The sequence below is a fragment of the Polypterus senegalus genome, chromosome 6, assembly GCF_016835505.1.
Source record: "Polypterus senegalus isolate Bchr_013 chromosome 6, ASM1683550v1, whole genome shotgun sequence".
Taxonomy (NCBI): Eukaryota; Metazoa; Chordata; class Cladistia; order Polypteriformes; family Polypteridae; genus Polypterus; species Polypterus senegalus.
The window spans coordinates 112232748-112251538 of record NC_053159.1 but is presented as its reverse complement, the minus strand read 5'-3'; the positions used below and the strand labels follow the sequence as shown (position 1 = coordinate 112251538).

General features: G+C 38.5%; 1 protein-coding gene across 5 annotated transcripts in view; it reads right to left on the bottom strand.

Moving 5' to 3' along the window:
- srrm3 (serine/arginine repetitive matrix 3) overlaps positions 1-18791 on the bottom strand; it is a 474513-nt gene that overhangs the window by 276906 nt on the left and 178816 nt on the right. The gene's annotated exons all lie outside the window — the stretch shown is intronic.

The following is an 18791-nucleotide window of genomic DNA, read 5'->3' as shown; positions in this document are numbered from 1 at the left end:
CCCTGAGGCTGAATGAAACCATTGTGAAATATTAATATCATTCCTAACACATCCCCCATCATCACTTTCTCAACAACCTAGTAAGTAATTTAAATAAAGAGAGAAAAATATGAGTTTTAGCATTGTATTCTGTTGAAAGGCAATGAAATTTTAAAATACATTAATCCCATACTAAAGATTAGGAAGTGGCCTCCCTTGCAATTTAATGACTTCTTTTTCCTTTTATTCATGAGGCTTTTCTGATTTCATGAAAACACACCAAATGCATGCCAAACTAACAACACAGGAAATGTATTATTTTAAACAGGACTGGCTAAAGGCAACAACCTTTACTTGCCATGCTACAATATACCCAAGCTCATCATGATCTCTCAGGTTTATTAAGATGCATAGTATCATGTGACGAATAACAAAAACTCTATACACCTATGTGGTCTGTGAGACTAATTGCTCTATAATGTATATGCTTCTACTTACATAAATTACAGTGTATATACACATACTGTATAGTATGTACAATTTTAACATTTTCAGCCCTTCCCAAGGTTGACACCAGTAGAAATATTAAAAAACAGCTGTTTCATTTACTAGACTTTAAAAAGTATCAACCCCAACAAGCCAAAACAATGCAGAATCAAGTCAAGTCAAGTTGGGGAGCATGCACTGGTACAACGCGTTGCCACACCCACCACACGACGAAACAGCTTGGGACTCTGGTTGGCATCCCTTCAAGCAGACTTGTGGTCCAGTCCCTCCCTCCGGAAATGACTCTATATCTGCCACAGCCAGGTGTTACATAGGTGACCCCTCAGCCTGGTCCAGCCACTCGGGTCTCCAACAATGAGGATCCCATGAGCTGGATCACCCTCGGGGTACCACGCCACATGGCCGTAGTTCTGTAACTAGCGCTCCCTCACAATGCAGGTAACCATGGTTAACCATGCAGAATGTCACAAAAAAACACATCAGACACACACAAGTAAATGTGTGATATAATGAAACAATACTTTACCAGTCTGAGTGCAAAATTATGAAGTCTCTATAGACCACCTTTTCCTGCTGCTGAATGAGCACAACAGGTTTAGAGCCCTTTGAAACACAGGCACTTTCAACATTGGAGTCATTGCTTGTAGCCAGGGGAAAAAATGAAATTGTTTTTCAGGGACATGAGTAGTGTACAAAAAGACTGGGGCAGAACAGGAAAGCATCATCCAAAGTAGAATGTATGGCTTTATCACAGCTGGAGGATTCCACTGTGTGAAATCCAATCTAAAAGTTACTCTCTAACAGATTTCTTTTTTTTTTTTAAAGGTTATTATAAAATCATGTCCGAAAACACCAGCAGAAAAATGTCAGGTCTGGACATCCCACTGGGCTAGGAATGGTGTTCTACCTCTGTTATTCATACAGGATCCAATCTCTAGCTGCTGACCTTTTTGCCTGTTTCGTTGCATTATCCTCACTAACCTGGCAACAAGCTGTGTTCCTAAGATTGCCAGTTTGTGAAGCAGAGATTCTTCCCTGTATCTAGATTTTGCTACAACAAACATAATAGAGCCTAAAATAAGTACAACAGTCATCCTTGTCTATTGTGAAATTAGTGTTATGGATTGACTTATTAATCTAAATGGAAAATTACTTATACACTATTGTCTTCCCGGGTTTCTGATATGAGCAAAGTTTAAAATAAAGCTCATAGTCGGTTCTTACTTTGCTGATACAATTATTACTTCCGTGTTGTTTTTTTTTTTTTTACTTTTTTCCTCCTATCTGAATCTCTCTTTTTATTTAATTTACTACTTTTGTAAGAGCCATTTGATAGTTAGTTAGGTTATGTTAAATTGACTGAACTATTTTCTTAGTTATGTTAAAATATTTGCCTATGTATTAGTGCAAAGTCAATGGAAGGTTCTGTTATAACCCCAACAAACTAAATTATAAATGAAATGTTCTAATTATTTCTTGTCCCTCCCACTATAGACCAGTTCCAATTTATGATCTACCTTGCATTTAGTAAGGCATGGATAGCAAACGGTTTCAAACAGTACGTACAGAACATACTGAATGTACTAAGTGAACCCTGTGTAAGTTTGCCATAGAGAAATAATACCTACTCTTGCAAGTACGATGCTATTGTTAGTTCTGACCATGCCCCTCTGATTTTGGAGCTGAAATCATTATGCCCCACATACTCATCTCGCAGATGGCGTCTTAACCCACTTCTATTAGCAGATGAGAACTGTACAGAATTTATATCAAAACAAATCAGTTTCTTCCTAGAGACAAATACATCCTCAGAGGTCTCTGCAGGAATACTCTGGGAAACTCTAAAGGCCTTCTTAAGAGGATAGATTATTTCATATCTTTCCCATAGAAATAAATTAGAAACCAAGAAGGTATCAGAGCTAACCAGTGAAATTACTAGAATAGATCAAGAACATGCCAGGTGTCCAAGTGAAGCTCTTCAAAGGAAAAGACAGACTCTGCATTCACAGCTCAACCTCTTAACAACCAAAGAAACTGAACAACTCATTTTTAAATCAATACTTCATTACTATGAAGATGGAGAGAAAGCTAATAAGCTCTTAGCTCAACAAATCCACAAGCAAGAAGTTCGCTATACAATCCCAGGAATCACCAGCACGAACAGAGATAAAATCATTGACCATAAAAATATAATGCACACATTTAGAGACTACTATAAATCCTTATATTCTACTGAGTTCAAAGAAGACAAAACACAATCTAATGCATTTCTGGATTCCACAAATAGATACTTTTATTGCAGAGGAATTGGATAAACCTCTGGTGCTATCAGAATTACTAGATGCTATAAAGTCACTTCAGAGCGGGAAAGCAGCAGGCCCTGATGGCTACCCTGTCGAATTTTATAAGAAATTCTCCACTCAGCTAGCTCCCCTCTTATTAGCAACATTTACAGAAGCTAGAGACAATCAAATTCTACCTCAAACTCTTTGCCAAGCATTAATCACCGTCTTTCCTAAACAAAACAAGGACTTATTACAATGTGCATCATACAGACCAATTTCACTTCTGAATAATGATGTTAAGATACTCTCCAAAGTCCTAGCTAGAAGGATGGAGAAAGTGCTGCCTTCAGTAATATCACAACATCAAACTGGATTTATTAAAGGCCGACACTTGGCTTCCAATCTCTGATGCCTGTTTAATGTAATATATTCACCTGCAAAGTCAAACACCCCGGAGATGTTATTATCGTTGGATGCAGAAAAAGCATTTGATATGATTGAATGGAACTACCTTTTCACTACATTAGAGAAATTTGGGTTTGGCCCAAATATTAGTGCATGGATCAAACTACTGTACACCAATCCAGAAGCTTCAGTTTATATTAACAACATTTGCTCAGACTACTTTAAATTAGAATGTGGTACCAGACAAGGATGCCCCTTGTCTCCACTGCTATTTGCAATCGCCATTGAACGACTGGCAGTTCACTGTCAAAATGCTTATCAGATAAAGATGATTATCAGAGAAGGACTGGAACAGATAATTTCTCTATATGCAGATGATATGGTTCTGTATATATCAGACCTACAAAATACTGTGCCAGTAGTCTTAACAGCACTTACAGAATTTCAAAAGATCTCTGGTCTCAGAATTAATCTGAATAAAAGTATGCTCTTTCCAGTGAATTCTCAAGCATACAATATTAGATTGGACACCTTCCCTTTTATTATTGCAGATCAGTTTAAATACCTAGGGGTAAATATCACAAGTAAACATAAAGCCCTTTATCAACAAAATTTCGCCATTTGCATGGAAAAAATTAAGCAAGACTTGCATAGATGGTCAACCCTCCATGTCACTCTAGCTGGAAGAATTAACGTTGTTAAGATGATTATCCTTCCTAAGCTTCTTTTTTATTTAAAAACATATACATCAATAAATCATTCTTGAAGCAATTAGATTCAACCATAACCTAATTTATTTAGAACCTAAAACATCCACATATTCAAAGAGTGACTCTACAAAGACATAAGACAGAAGGTGGCATAGTTCTACCTAACTTTCAGTTTTATTACTAGACAACAAACATACAAGCTATAAAAACCTGGACACAAATAGATGAACATACACAGGCTTGGTCCACAATAGACATAAAATCCTGCAGTACTTCTCTATATTCCCTGCTTTGTGCCCCAATAAATGCAAGTTATCGCCAATATAACCCAATTGTGCTTCACTCATTCAAAATATGGAACCAATGTAGAAAGCATTTTAAGATGGAGAATCTTTTATCTGTGGCACCTCTGCATGAGAACCACCTTTTTCAACCCTCGCAAACATATGCAGTTTTTAATATCTGGAAAAAATTTGGGATTAAATTGCTTAGAGATCTTTATATTGTCAGAGGTGCCTGGGGTGGCGACCTGGCTGGGATGCCCAGGAGGACCGGAGGAGGGCTTGCGCCTTCCCCAGACCATCTGGGGGCAACTGCCCTGGTTCCTTTGGGGGCCACGGGTACAGAGCTTTCAAGCTCCACCCTGTAGGGGCCCGTGGTCGCCGCCAGGGGGCGCCCCCATGCCTTTGGAGCCCTAGACCTCAGCACTTCCGCCACGCCAGAAAGTGCTGGGGGAAGACGAGCAGGGACACCCGGAGTGCTTCCGGGGATACAGCCGGCACTTCCGCCACACGGGGGTGTGTCGGTGGAAGATTGCCGGGAAGCACCTGGAGCACATCTGGGTGTGGATAAAAGGGGCCGTCTCCCTTCGTTTAAGGCGAGAGTCGGGTGGAAGTGGACTGAGCTTGCTGGAGGAGGCAAGGAGGCGGCCTGAAGAGGAGAGTGAAGGCATTGTGTGGCCAGGACTTTGGGGACTTGAGGGGTTTGTGTGGCACTTAAGGACTTGTGTATAGTGTAAATAAATGTGTTTGTGGGTGACATGAATGTGTCTGCCTGTCTGTGTCCAGGCCAGCCTCCACAATATAGACTACATCTTTGCATCCTATGAACAATTACATTCCAGATTTAATTTTCCAGCAACACATTTCTTTTAGTATTTTCAAATCAGAAACTTTGTCAAACAGAACCTGCCCGATTTTTCCCATCTCCCACCTTCCCCTATGCTGGAAAAAATATTGCTCAGTCTCGAGGACTCAGACAGCATTTTTGCAATATATAAAAATATTTTATAGTCCCTCCCTTCCAAAAATCCAAGAGGACAATGGGAAAAGGATCTCTCACTCAACATATCAGAAAAGGAGTGGAAGGTAGCAATGCAAAGAATTAATTCGAGCTCCATATGTGCAAAGCATACAATTGTTCAACTCAAAATTATATATCGAGCAGATCTGTCTCGCTTGAAATTGTCCAAAATGTTTCCAGGGCAAGATCCAACCTGTGAACGATGCAATCAAGCTCCAGCCTCACTGGTTCACATGTTTTGGGCCTGCACCAAATTAACATTATTCTGCACAAAAATGTTTAAGTGCCTTTGAGACAGCCTTGGTGTCACAATCCCTCCTAATCCACTAACAGCTTTGTTTGGTGTTATTCACAGAATGTAACTGAAGAGAAAGCTAAGATTGTAATGAAATAGAGAAGAAACATTTTTTCCTTTTTGCTCTTAATTCTCCATGTGTAATAGCTTTTTTTTCTGATTTTTTGTGATTTGTTCCTTTGTTAATTTTTCACAGAACCTTTTAAAAGAAACCCTTTGGACTGAGATTTCTTTGTTATGCATTTGACTCAAGCTAGATGCGGCCTTACTAACTCAGTAGCTGGTCGACTTTGGGAACCTGGAAAAAACGCAGCTGCAATTTTATTAGAATACTTTGGCTGCTTTTACTTGAAATCTTGTTCTTTCAGTCTTTACCCACACAAAACTAGACTAAATTGTGAATTGATATTTTTGGATTTAGCTCCCACTTCAGTGGTACGGTCATTCTACACTGACTCATAGGTCAGTCTCACAGTCTCCTGTACATTTATGTTTATACAAGAACTACTCCATTTGGGGAAAGTGCTCACCCCTTACCCACAAGAAACAATACAAACTTTTCCAGTAGACTACCATGACCTCAGATTTGGAGGTCCAATTCTCATCGCTCCGATATGAACTGTTTAAGCATGCACTGCTGGGCATCGTCTGCTCAGGTCAAAAGGAAAATATCATCTAAAAACAGCAGAAGTTCAGCTCTTAGGATATCAAAATGCTTGCCCTTCAAGCTTTGGCTAAACCTTGATATCCTGTCCATAAAAACCATGAACAGGACTGATGGCAATAACCATTTTGAACTGTGTCAGCTTAATACCTATTCATGCAAATTCAAATTTTGCTCCACAAGTACAATGTCCAAATATGGTATCTTACAGCATACATCCGGAAAGCCCATTCTCTTGTTACACCTTGGGCAATAATGAAGGATGACAACCAGGTGCAGTGCAAGACAGGTGACATGCAAAAGTTGAATGGACCCAGAGACATTACACCTTGGCAAGGGAAAATGGTCACTGGGATGTGAAACTTTATGTTTCTAGAGTAAAGTAAATATTAAAAACAACAGAAAGAATATAACAATTTCAGGTTTTTTTTAACCCAAACTAAAACACATACCTGCACCTTACTAGACAATCCAGTGAAGCTGCCCCTGCAAGACTGCAATACACAGTTTTCACAATGAAACTAAACCTTTCCTGTTATTCATCAGAAAAACAAGACTGTTATTTAAAGAGACTTAACAAAAAAAAAATGAACAGTCTGGATCACATGTAACAAGTTTATGTCTTTGAGATTTACCATTACCATTTATCTGTAGATGTTTAAAGAAACATGATCTTATTCTTCAGCCACAGACGTTTGTGCTCTAATCTGATTTGTACTAATGATGAGGCAGTATTTACTTAACATTTTTTCACATCATTACGTTTATTTTCGAGATTGCGCTCATAGTATTAACAAGGTTGACTTGTAATAGAATAAGTCACCTTGATAATAATAATAAATAATTACTTTTATCCACCATTTTTTTCACTACTCAAAGCACTTTACATAGACAGCAGTGAGCCATACCCAATGTGTAGCGCCCACCTGGATGCTGAAAAGGCAGCCATTATTCCGCCAGTACGCTCACCACACATTAGCTGTTAGGTGGTGAAGGGGTGAGAAAGATAGTTTGTCAATTGTAGACAGGAGATGATTAGGGGGTCAGAATGAATGAGGTTGTAGGACATTGGAATACACACTGCTCTTTTTGAAAGATGCCCAGGGATCTTTAATGACCAGAAAGAGTCAGGACCTCAATTTTGCTGTCTCATCTGTCCGTTGCGAGAGATGGACGTCTGAAGTGGAACTCCGCTAGCAGCTGTGTTATTTTTCATATTATTGCTTATTATCCTGAGATATCCTGTATTTATCCAACCTGAGGGGCACTACTACAGTATATGCAAGGATATATAAACATGGCCAACAAGAAAGGGGGTCCAAAAGAACCGAAAACTAAAGCTACATCCAAGCTAAGATCAGCAAGCCCAAGTTCAAGAGACTGACCTGGATCAGATGGGCGAAAGCCCAGACTCCTCGGGACCACGGTCCGCCACATCATCTTCGGCTAAGAGCGAAATGGAGAGCGAATGTACGAGCATGAGTGAAGCAGGTCTCGATATCTTGCCGATTGGAGAAGATCACCTGAAACTGGAAAAGGCCTGGCAGTCCGTGGTTTCAACTATACCACGCGAGCCGGGAACATCAGGAGCATCGGCCTGGTGCCTCACCTACAGTGCACGAAAGCGGAATTGATCTGTCTGAACTGAAAGTAATGATCGCTGAGCTCATGCAAGAGATAAAGAAAGATATAAAGAAAAGCGAGAAGGCAAATGAGAAGGCAAGGGAAAAGGCAAATGAGAAGCTGCGACAGGAGCGGCAGCAGGATAATAAAGACTTGAAGAAACGCATGTGGGTTCGCTTTGAGGCAGTCTTTAAAGATATGCTGGGTAAAATTGAAGAGCACATTCAGGAAACCTCGTTTAAACTGAGCTCGCTTGCTGATCAACTGGAGGATGTCAAGCAGACATTCACGACTCGAATTGAAACAGCCGAAAATCTAGCTGCCAGTGCTGAAGAAAAAGCAAAAGCTGTCAGCTCCGAATGCAAAAAACTCGGGGACAGACTTGCTGCTTTAGAAGATGGAAGCAGAAGGAGTAATATCAGAATTGAAGGTCTGCCTGAGAATCGAGAAAGTCTAAACCCAGTGAAATTCGCAGTCTAACTATTTTCTAAAATAATTGGAGAGGACTTTAAAGCAGATTCTGAGATAGCAGTGGCTTATCGTGTACGCGGATCAAATACCGTTAGACCTAGATCTTTCATTATTCGCATTAAGAGATTATTATTTAAGCTAGAGATGATGGCACTCCTCAGACACAAGCAAGAGATTATATATGAAAATAACCACATTCGTATCTTCCCTGATTTCTCTCCAGCAACAGCTACTAAACGCGCAGCCTTCTACAACATTAAACAGCGGTTACGGCAAGCCAATATCAAATACAGCCTCTTGTATCCTGCCAAACTGAAAGTGGAATTGCATGGTCAATTCTATGTCTTCGCTAGCAAGGAAGAAGCAGAAAAGAAATTAAGAAAGCTGATCCCAGCACTATTCTGAAACATAATAGTGAGTCATAGCCATTCTTGATATGGAAAGGATAAATAACATACTGTCTGATCTATTTGTTAAGATACGGGTTTTTATCAGTATATATCCTCATTATTACTCGGACGCTATCTGTTTATGTTTTAATTACAGTTATAGACGTTTGTGCCTAATTCCGTTTTTTTTTTCTTCTCTTATCTAATTATTTTTTCTCTACCCTAAACGAGACTGTTCAACATCATACCCTTGGTTTATTGTTATTGCTATTATTGCATTAAGACTTATTATGCTTATTCTGGACCACTTTCTAACACCATTCCCCGAGTTTATTATCCAGGTGTATTATCTTAATACATTAAGATTGCTGAAGATTATATATATTTTAAGTTCATAGTCTGTTAATGATGAAATTTTAGGCATATTGTATTTAGACTATATTGGTAACAGATAGCTCTATTTTTTAATCCTAAAACGCCGCTGCGTGGGGGTTTGTTTTGCTTTGGACGAGCTCTGTCTCTGGGTATGTCAGAGGACAGGGACTGTGTGAAGTGGGGTCTAGCCTCATCTGGGGAGGCAAAAATTAAGGGGGGAAAAGAAAGAGAGAAGGCTATATCTATACCTAATCTATCCTTTTAATCTTTATAATTATAACTGGCAACGTAATAATAGGCTGCATGGCAAAAACTCTTGGGGAAATAAGAAATTAAGGCTGAAGCTGTCTCACTTCCAGTTAAGTTTATAAAATGACATCAAAAATTCAGAATCAATGTCTCCATGATGGGACAGTTAACTTTGTGAGCTGGAAAGTTAAAGGCCTGAATCATGAATTAAAGAGAAAGAAAGTACTCTCTCACCTAACAGATTTAAATGCTAAAATAGTATTTTTACAGGAGACCCACTTACTAAGCAAGGATCAGTTCCGGCTGCAAAAGGACTGGACTGGGCAAATGTTCCATTCTAGCTTTACAAAGAAAACTAGAGGTGTGGGAATTCTCATACATACAACAGTCTCATTTGTAGCATCAGATGTAGTATTGGATCCTGAAGGGAGATATGTGATGGTCATGGGAGACTTATCTAACTGTGGGGTGGGGGGTCGACTTGTTTTACATTCTACTTTTTGTAAAAATTGATTGATTTGTATGGAATGATTGTAATAAAATTAATAAAATCTCAAAAAATAAATAAATAAAAAAGTTTAATGTCTCATCTGAAGGACAAAGCTATATTTACAGCACAGTGTCCCTGTCAATTCACTGAGGCATTGCGATCCTCCCATAGACCACAGGGTAAAGGGCCTCTGCCTGCCTCACTAATACCTCTCCCAGCAGCATCCCTAGATTTTCCTAGATGGTCTCCCATTCAAGTACTAGCCAGGCCCAACTATGCTTAGCTTTAGGTGGATAACATGTTCTAAAGCACAAGTGGTATGGATTGTCTCATCCTTCTTTTCTGTATTATTCTGTTTCACAATATGGCAAAATGCAGCCTCTCACTGGGTTCAATTGGAAGTGCTTTCTAAATATGGCGTGAAGGGGCAGTTCTTTCCGCATTAGAATGAATCTTTAACTCATCCTACAGGCTTTCAGTGGTGTGACTCGATTTAGGGCATTTGCTACACTGTCACTCCCCCATTCTCAAGTGGGGGGAGGGAATGAAATGGCAGGCCTTATGATGTAGGACAAGGGCACCTTTGCTGTTAGTCACTGGTAGTTTGACCACACAAAACTATGTAGAGGAGATTTTATAAGTTGTCATATAGGCGTCACGTCTTCTGTACTCACTCTGAACAAAGTACCCCTCAGGAATGTGTGCAAAGTCCTCTCCTAAATTCCCTCTATACTCATTAATGTACAGTTAGGAACATATCTAACCTAACTGTGAAAGTCACTGATGTCACAACAGTGCTGGGTCTTATTACCAATTGTGATGAGACTGAATAACAGAGAAGAAATCGGAGCCCTTTCACACTGGTGCTAGGATAACTGCTTTTCCCACAAAGTAGCCAAGACCAAAGATATAATTTTGGATTTCAGGAAGCAAAGAAGCATACACTCCTTTATCACAATCAATAGGAGAACTGTAGAGAGGGTGAGCAGTTTCAAATTCAATGGTATGCATGTCAATGAAGACCTCACATGGACTGTTCACACCGAAAAAATAGTAAAGAAGGCAGAAAAACACCCTTTTTATCTCAGGTGGCTGAAAAGGTTTGGTATGAGCCTGCACATCATCAGATCATTTTACACCTGTTCCATTGAAAGAATTCTAACTTGGTTGCATCACTGCCAAAATGCACTACTGTCAATTGCAAAGCCTTCTAGAAGGTAGTGTGTTCCAAACCTACAAGATACAGTATATACAGTATATCAGGCAGTGTCTAAGGAAAGCCAGAAAATTCATTAATGAAACCAGTCACCCAAGTCATGTACTGTTCACATTATTAACTTCAGACAAATGATACCTTAGCATCAGGTCTCGGACCAGCAGGCTTCAAAACACCTTTTTCCTTCAAGGTGTTAAGATGTTGAACTTTGCATAGTGTCTAGTTTTGACCCTGATCAACACCACATGACCCTCCATGCTGTTTTTCTTCATCCTTACATTGTCTTGCACCACAACTATCTATGTTATTAGTATGCATTGCAAATTGTATGAATTGTTGGTAAGTCTAAATGTTTACTTATATGATGAATTTACTTTGTTCAATCAGGGCCGTTCTTAGGACGTTGGGGGCCCTGGGCATAATTAGACTGTGGGGGCCCTAATGCGTGTAGTATTAGCTACAATTCAGCCAGACTTGACCTGTTTCCACTGGGCACCGCGTGGAGGTATGTAGGTAAGCCCAGCGTGTGCAAAAGGTGCAGTGCAGTGGTGCATATTTTTATACATTTTAGAGCATTTTTTTTTTTTTTTTGTCACAATTAAAAAGTGTGTTTTTTATACCGTTTTCCATTTTTTTCTACCAAATTAAAACCTGAGCTAAAGAACATTCCAGAATAAAGCTCAAGAAACAAAATCAACTTTTCGCGTTTTAACACTTGCAAAATCTTTAATTAATGCAGAGTAATCAAGCAATTGGACAATGTCTCGCTCATTGGACATCAATGCTAAAGCATTCAATCGTTCTCGTAACATGGTTGTCCTAAGGTAATACTTGATTACCTTTAGCTTAGAAAAGCTGCGTTCCCCAGTAGCAACAGTAACTGGTATGTTGCTCGTTGCTTACTGCCAGTCGGTTTTGAAAGAAATCAGTAGGAGAATGCACCTTTTCGGCCACGACAAATTTCAGCAAACCTCCTTTTTGTGTCTCAATAAAGGCTACATCGTCTGCCTTTTTCTTTCGTTTAGCAGCACCGGATGGATAACTGTGTTTCATATTAATATGGTACATGCGAAACTGCTAACGTGACTAAGATGCAGTTATGAGCGGAGTACGATAAGGCCAATGCCAAGGCGAGAAAGGGAAGAAAGTGTTATACGTGACAGAAAAACACGGGAAATAAGTTCATTCCAACGCTCACGATGCAACCGTGGTCTGGAAAGGAATGGTCTCCTCCGACGAGAGCACTCTATTTCTTGACTTTTGTGGGAGTGCGTCGTAACGGGGCTCTGCCTGCGCCTGCGCAGAGCCCTGGCCATAGCGAACACCCCAAGCCCCAATTCCCTGTTGCAGCGTCCCTGCCTCGGGAAAGGGCAGTAAGCTTAGCATTAAACTTCATAGTACAGATACATAGCTTGCGTCGATCTTAAAAAAATTAAAAAAAAACCTTAAATGATGGGGCCCCTTTTGTCTCAGGGCCCCGGGTGACTGCCCTGCTTGCCCATGCCTAAGAACAGCCCTGGTTCAATGTGTGACTGTTAAATTGACATCTAAATTGATTTATTATGTGAATAATCTATTTTGTAAATTTGCACTCAATTACTTGTTGCTCTACTGCTATGGACCACGCAAACAAGTTTTCACTCAACTGTACCTTCATGTTAAGTGATGTGACAATAAACTGATTTGAATTGCCTTGACTTGAAGGAAGCCTATTTGGTGCCAATTTCCAACTTGAGAAAGTTAGAATCTGGTATTGTCTGCAAGGCCCTTGTACCATTTCTTTGCCACGTGTGCCACTAACTTGTCTTCAAAACATCATTTGTGTGGAATTCAGCAATGCTGATACAAAACATCTAACACCATCCATAGGCCATGTCCTCCTTGGAGAAGGATTTGGATGAGGCTTTGTTGGATGTACCACTGGGCACCTTTGTAATTACATACCATGATGCACAAAAGCTGTTACTGACAACCATGTTCATTTGAACTAATTTTAATGCCCCTACATTCAGCCTTGATTTCAATCATCCTAATTTCTTGTAGTCTTGTGATCAGTTCTTATGTATATGGCACTTTGGTAAGGCTAAAAGTTGTTACATCAAGGAAAACATTGAAAGATAACACAATATTCTGATGAAATGCCAGTGTATTCATCAGCTACTGCCTTCTGGTAGTATCACAATGCAAACTGACCAACTGAGTTAGTATTATAAGATCAAAGTGATCCTCATTGTTACGAATATTCAATCATGACATGTAATGAGAAAGCGACTAGCACATCAGCACTGTAAATTATTTCAACTTATTTTTCAGTAGTTATAGCCCTCACTCCAGAGTTTAATAATTAGTATTAAGTTACTGCTCTTTAATTAAGATCTAATATACTGTATTGATCTTCAAGTGTGTCTTATTACAGTTGCTGGTTTGTTTGAAGTGAAAAGGACTAAACCTTAAAAAAAGAGGCTGACGTTTTCTACATGGACGAGAGGTGTGCAGGTATTATTAGCATAATCAAATGTGATTTTTTTTACTGCCTTTTACCTGCTTCTCTGCAAAATATGAGACACCTTTAACCCAAATGTTTTAAAAATGCAAGAAACAAAAATACAATTACTACATATTTTTTCTAGCAATTCTAATCGAACACAGTACATTGAAAATCCAAAAAAAAGGATCAAAAAACCCAAAAAGCAGTTAACATACAAACATATGATTGCAGTCTCTTCCTTCCCTCTGCAGTAAACGCCACCCCAAAAAACATTCATGCTCTTAAGCCCTCTCCTGTCCTTCTGCTCCTGAAAAGCTGACAGATTTATACCATGTATCCAGATGGGTGTGTGACAGACGTTTTCCCAGATGCCTTCTCAAAAAAAAAAAGCAGACAGCTCTGAGGCACTGCACCATTATTTTTAATAAAGCGAGCTGCCGTTCACACATACAGCAGGTGGCTTTATGAAATATCTGAGATCATTTTCATTCTTCTGAAAATAATTAATTAAAGAGGGGAATTAAGATTTAAAAAAAAAAGATGTTTTGAATATATTAGTGCCAAAAAATCTACTTTCAGTATTTTCTTCCTTGAGATTTTCATCCTGTATGTAAAAGACTGAGAGAGCAGACGAGAGCTGTGTCAGCAGACCAAAGAAAGCCACACACACACACACACGACAGAAAATACAAGTGAAGCATAAGTAACATTTAACAAGTGAAGGTGACCCTGTATCTACAATTACCTCCTCCTTACTCATTTGGTTAGGTACCTACATCCTAATGGCTTGCAGACTCCATATAGCTTTGCATTTTTAAGGCCAAGAATACAACCCTTCATTGTTCAGTAGCAGAAACTCAAGAAACTTGTCCTTATAAACCTCTTTCCTGCCTTGTGTCCAGCCTGTATTCACCAGCATGGTGACATTACCTAACTATAATTGTATATTGCCCACTACACAAAGAACTAATCACCATTTACAATGTCATCCCCAATTAGTGATAATATAAACAGCCATGCTTTCCTTCTGTATTTATACTGTCACCTTTGAGATGCCATCAGCTCCACTAGGACCCTCTATGTAATAGTTGTTTGTGCTAGGATGGTATCTGAGTCTGTCCCAGGCCCTCCTCTGTCCCTGTGGTTCTTACCTGTTCCAGCCCTTCGTAATCAAGTGCTTAGCAATGATCATTGAGCCATGTCATGTAATCGGAGTGGTAAGGGAAATAAAAGGAGAAACTGGACGTTCCCCACTCTTATTTGTCTTTGTGCTCCCATTTGTAGTGTCCTTCTGTGTTTTATTTCTTCTTATTTTTTATTGTGTTTTACTTCCTGTTTGCTAAATTGCTATTTGTTGTTACATCTCCTTTGACCCAGTTGCCTAATTTTTTTAGTCTGTCTTTTTTCTCATTTTTTTACTCTTCCTGTGTTCATCACCTTGTGTTTTTTGGCCTCCTGTCCATTTTTGGATGCTTTATTTGGATCATAGACTTGATTTTTATTTACTTCTCTTTATTTACTTGCTCTTGAATCCCAGCTGGATCAGAACTCTGTATTTTCTGACTTCCTGGAGGGTTGCTTCATTCTCTATTCTTGAGATTAGTCTGTGTTCCACGGGGCTGCTGTCAGGAGGTCACACTAAAAAGGCATGTGCTATTTTTGTAATGGTTAGACCTCAAAGGCACTGGTGCCTTGAGGATGAGAAGGAAAGAGTTGGCCTGGAGATGAAGAGATTTCAAAGGTGAGTGACAAAGGCAATGTCTGAAATGTACAAAGCTTATAATGGCACGAAGGGCAAGACGGACAGTTCTACAAAACTAAAACATATTGGAGGAGCATAGTCAAAGAAAGAAAGCAAAGGTCTTAACACTACATCTTCTTAGAAGCACCTTTACCTTTCTCTAACACAAAACAGAGCAAAAGGGGAATTAGCAGAAGCAGAAAGTTCCAAAAGCAGGATGCTAGGAGCTGTGCTCTGCAATCTTTTATACAGAAGGTGGTGAGGGATGACAATATGTCAAGGAACTTCTCTGTAACATGAACAGTACAAGCCTTAGCAATGATAAACAATATGCCAGCGATCATACAAGTATTTAATATTAACAGAAAAAAGGCAGTGGCCATACCAAAGCAAAAAACAAAATGGAGGTGCTAGAATTAAAGATAAAAATGTATTAACATAAAGACATATTTGCACATGGCAAAACTGGAGAAATGAATTTCTTTTGAGAAAAATGTATATTTATGAATACTTTCACATTCTGACAAAGTGCAGCTAAGAAGTAAGCTTTGGTCTCACCCAGTTTGTTTTGACCAGATACAAGTATGTCAGCTTTAACTTGTTAGTAATGTCATCAGCGGTGAGGAAGAGAAGTTCCTCAAGGACTGAGAGTAGGCTGATTCGTTATTACACCAAACAGGCAGGGTGAGTCAAACTGGGGTTACAGATCTAGGCAAGCAAATAGAAAAGTGAATATGGAAATTTCTGGGCTGATATTAGTGCTTTTTTATTTGTATTTATTCTATCGTTTTGTGATGTCACCACATAACCAACCTTTGTCAATTCTCCTTGTAAATGCTGCCATTTTCATTGTTGCGGCCATATTGTTGTGGTCATTGAATTCGCCATCATCATGACAAGTGACATTATTGTATCACCATAATAAACGATGATCGTCCATGCTTCAGATCAGCCTAATAGAACAATTTTGAAAGACTTCTAAGGGAAATGACAACAGATTAAAATTAAGAATTTTTTTTTAACAACAAAATTTTCAGTTTCCTGTGTTATTGTTGTACTTAGACCCTTACCTAGTTACTGACTGTTCTTACTGGTTTAGGATGAAAGTCTTTAATTTCCTGGCCAATTTGTATTTATAAAAGTCTCTTGAATTCACTTATTTCTACCCTAGCCATAACAGAAGGGGGCAATGACAAGTAGGTAAAAGGAAAAGAAAATATTTTATTTAAGTTGGTATCCAAATATAAAGTGACAAACAGGCAAAAAATAAAGAAAAGACAAGGGTATCAAAAATGCCAGCCAAAACAAAAACTCCAAAAGACGGTTAAAAGGTCAAAACCACTAAACTTCAAATGCAAGGGAAATGCAGCTTAAACCTGACTTCCTGTTAATTTCCCTTACCCAACTCATTATAAAAGGGAAGAATAATTTAATTAATTGATTGGAATTGGGGTTGTGGGCAAGTGCAAATATTATACAATCAAAACCTAAAGCTGAGCTCTGACTCAGATGCATTTTTGAGCCGGCCTATAGACTGTTATTTAAGCCTTTACAAAGACAAAAAGGCTTTTTTGGGTACTTTCATCAATACAATTTAGATAATATGATGTAAATCTTTATCACTATAGAACAAAGCATAAACCTAATGTATAAAAAAATACAATGAATTTTTCATTTAAATTCATTGACTATTAACACTAGAATTACCAAAGCCTATGAAAAACCTCGTAGATCCATCCCACCTTAAATCGCTTCGCACCTCTCCATCAGTGTCTTTTTTCCTATAAATGTGTCGATAAGCAGCAAGAAGTAAGCAGCCTACTATCACCGCCGCACAGCATTTTTTTATAAATACTATATCGTTATTTGGAACACATGCATTTCATGTGTGTTCCATGTCTACAACAATCTATGTAAACACATCTTTAAAACAGAAACGTTTTTCATGTTTTAGTAATAAATGACAAAATGTAGACATGAATTGCATAATGTGTGAAGCCTGAAGTCCAAATATTAAATAAACACTTTCACAAAAGGTACAAATATAACAGAACAAGTGTGATAGTAGGCTGCTTGCTGTTTGCTGCTTATCAACACATTTATAGGACAAAAGACACTGACGGAGAGGTGCGAAGCGATTTAAGATGGGACGGATCTACAAGTTTTTTCATAGGCTTTGGTAATTCTAGTGTTAAAGGAGTCAGCATGCATCTGTCCAAAGAAAAAATATTTCTAAGCAAATTCTCTCTCATTAAGGATTCTCAAATATGTTTTTTTGTTCACCAACCTTTTCAATTTGCCTTGTCACAAAGGTCAGTAAGCTGCCTCCATTTCCATTCTAATTCAGAGGAAAACAGATTCTGCATTTTCATAATATTCATTCTCTTACATGGATTCAGATGTGGAATGAAAGCTAAAGGGTGATTTATGCCTGATGCATGCACCGTTTTGCGTGGTCAGAATGATGTCACTCGATACAACACTTCAGCTCAATGCAAGGCTATCTTTCATACAATTTGCACATCAACATTTTTCAACAACAAAGCACTGGCATTGAAATCAAATTTGCAGATTTCTGAAAAGATGTTCATGGTAGGAATGCAAAGATATAGTAATACAGCAATAAGAGATCACAAATGACAAATACACAGAGCAAAATATAAGAGAAAATGAAGTACACTGTCAAAAAACTACAAGGCCGAATTTCTAAATTGAAGTGAAAGACAAAAATTTAATTTTCTGCAGGTCTGTTCAAGCAGATTCATATATCAGAGTTATAGTGCAGACTTTTAATGTCGATGTAAACTCTTCTGCCTATATATGAAAAAGCTGGTTCAGAAAATGGATCAATGAATGATTTTTCCTTAATTTTGACAGGTAGATTGCTATAAAAGTATTCTCATTGTGTAGACCTGCAATGGGCCCAGCAATTTTCAAATTTCATTTCCTCACTGAAATGAGGTTAAAGGAATTATAAATTGCTAATTCACTACTCACAGACACAAAGGCTACAGACCATGTAACACCAACTGTGGAAAGTTTAATCAAGCCTTGACTTTACTTTGCAGCATTTGCTGCCATGTCCCTTAAGCATTTTACTGCTTGTAATTATTATACTATTATCTTCAAAAAAAATATTATACATGAGGCATCTGCTCTGGATGGAATTTCAGGGTGTGTTTAAAAACCTGTAATAACCAATTAGCTGACATCTTTAATATTTTGCTGAGAGAATATATGCTACCTCTCTGGTTCAAAAGTGTAATAATCATCCATGCGGCTAAGAAAACTAAAGTGGACTATTTGAATGACTACAGACCAGTGACTCTCACTTCAGTGCCACCCTTTGCAACTGGGTTTTGGACTTAACAGACCTCAGCATTACATACCTGGAATGCCAAGTTATATTTTTTTCAGCATAGCTGTTTATTGCTTTTATGGATTTGGACTGGAATTATCATACAAAACTTTTACTTTGCATTGTGGGATTTTACTACTTAAGTGTACACCTGTTTTTTGCTTTCTGAATTATTTTTGCATCCAAAGTCCACTATCCACATCAAAACTTTATATCCTTTATAATCTGATCACCAACAATGAGG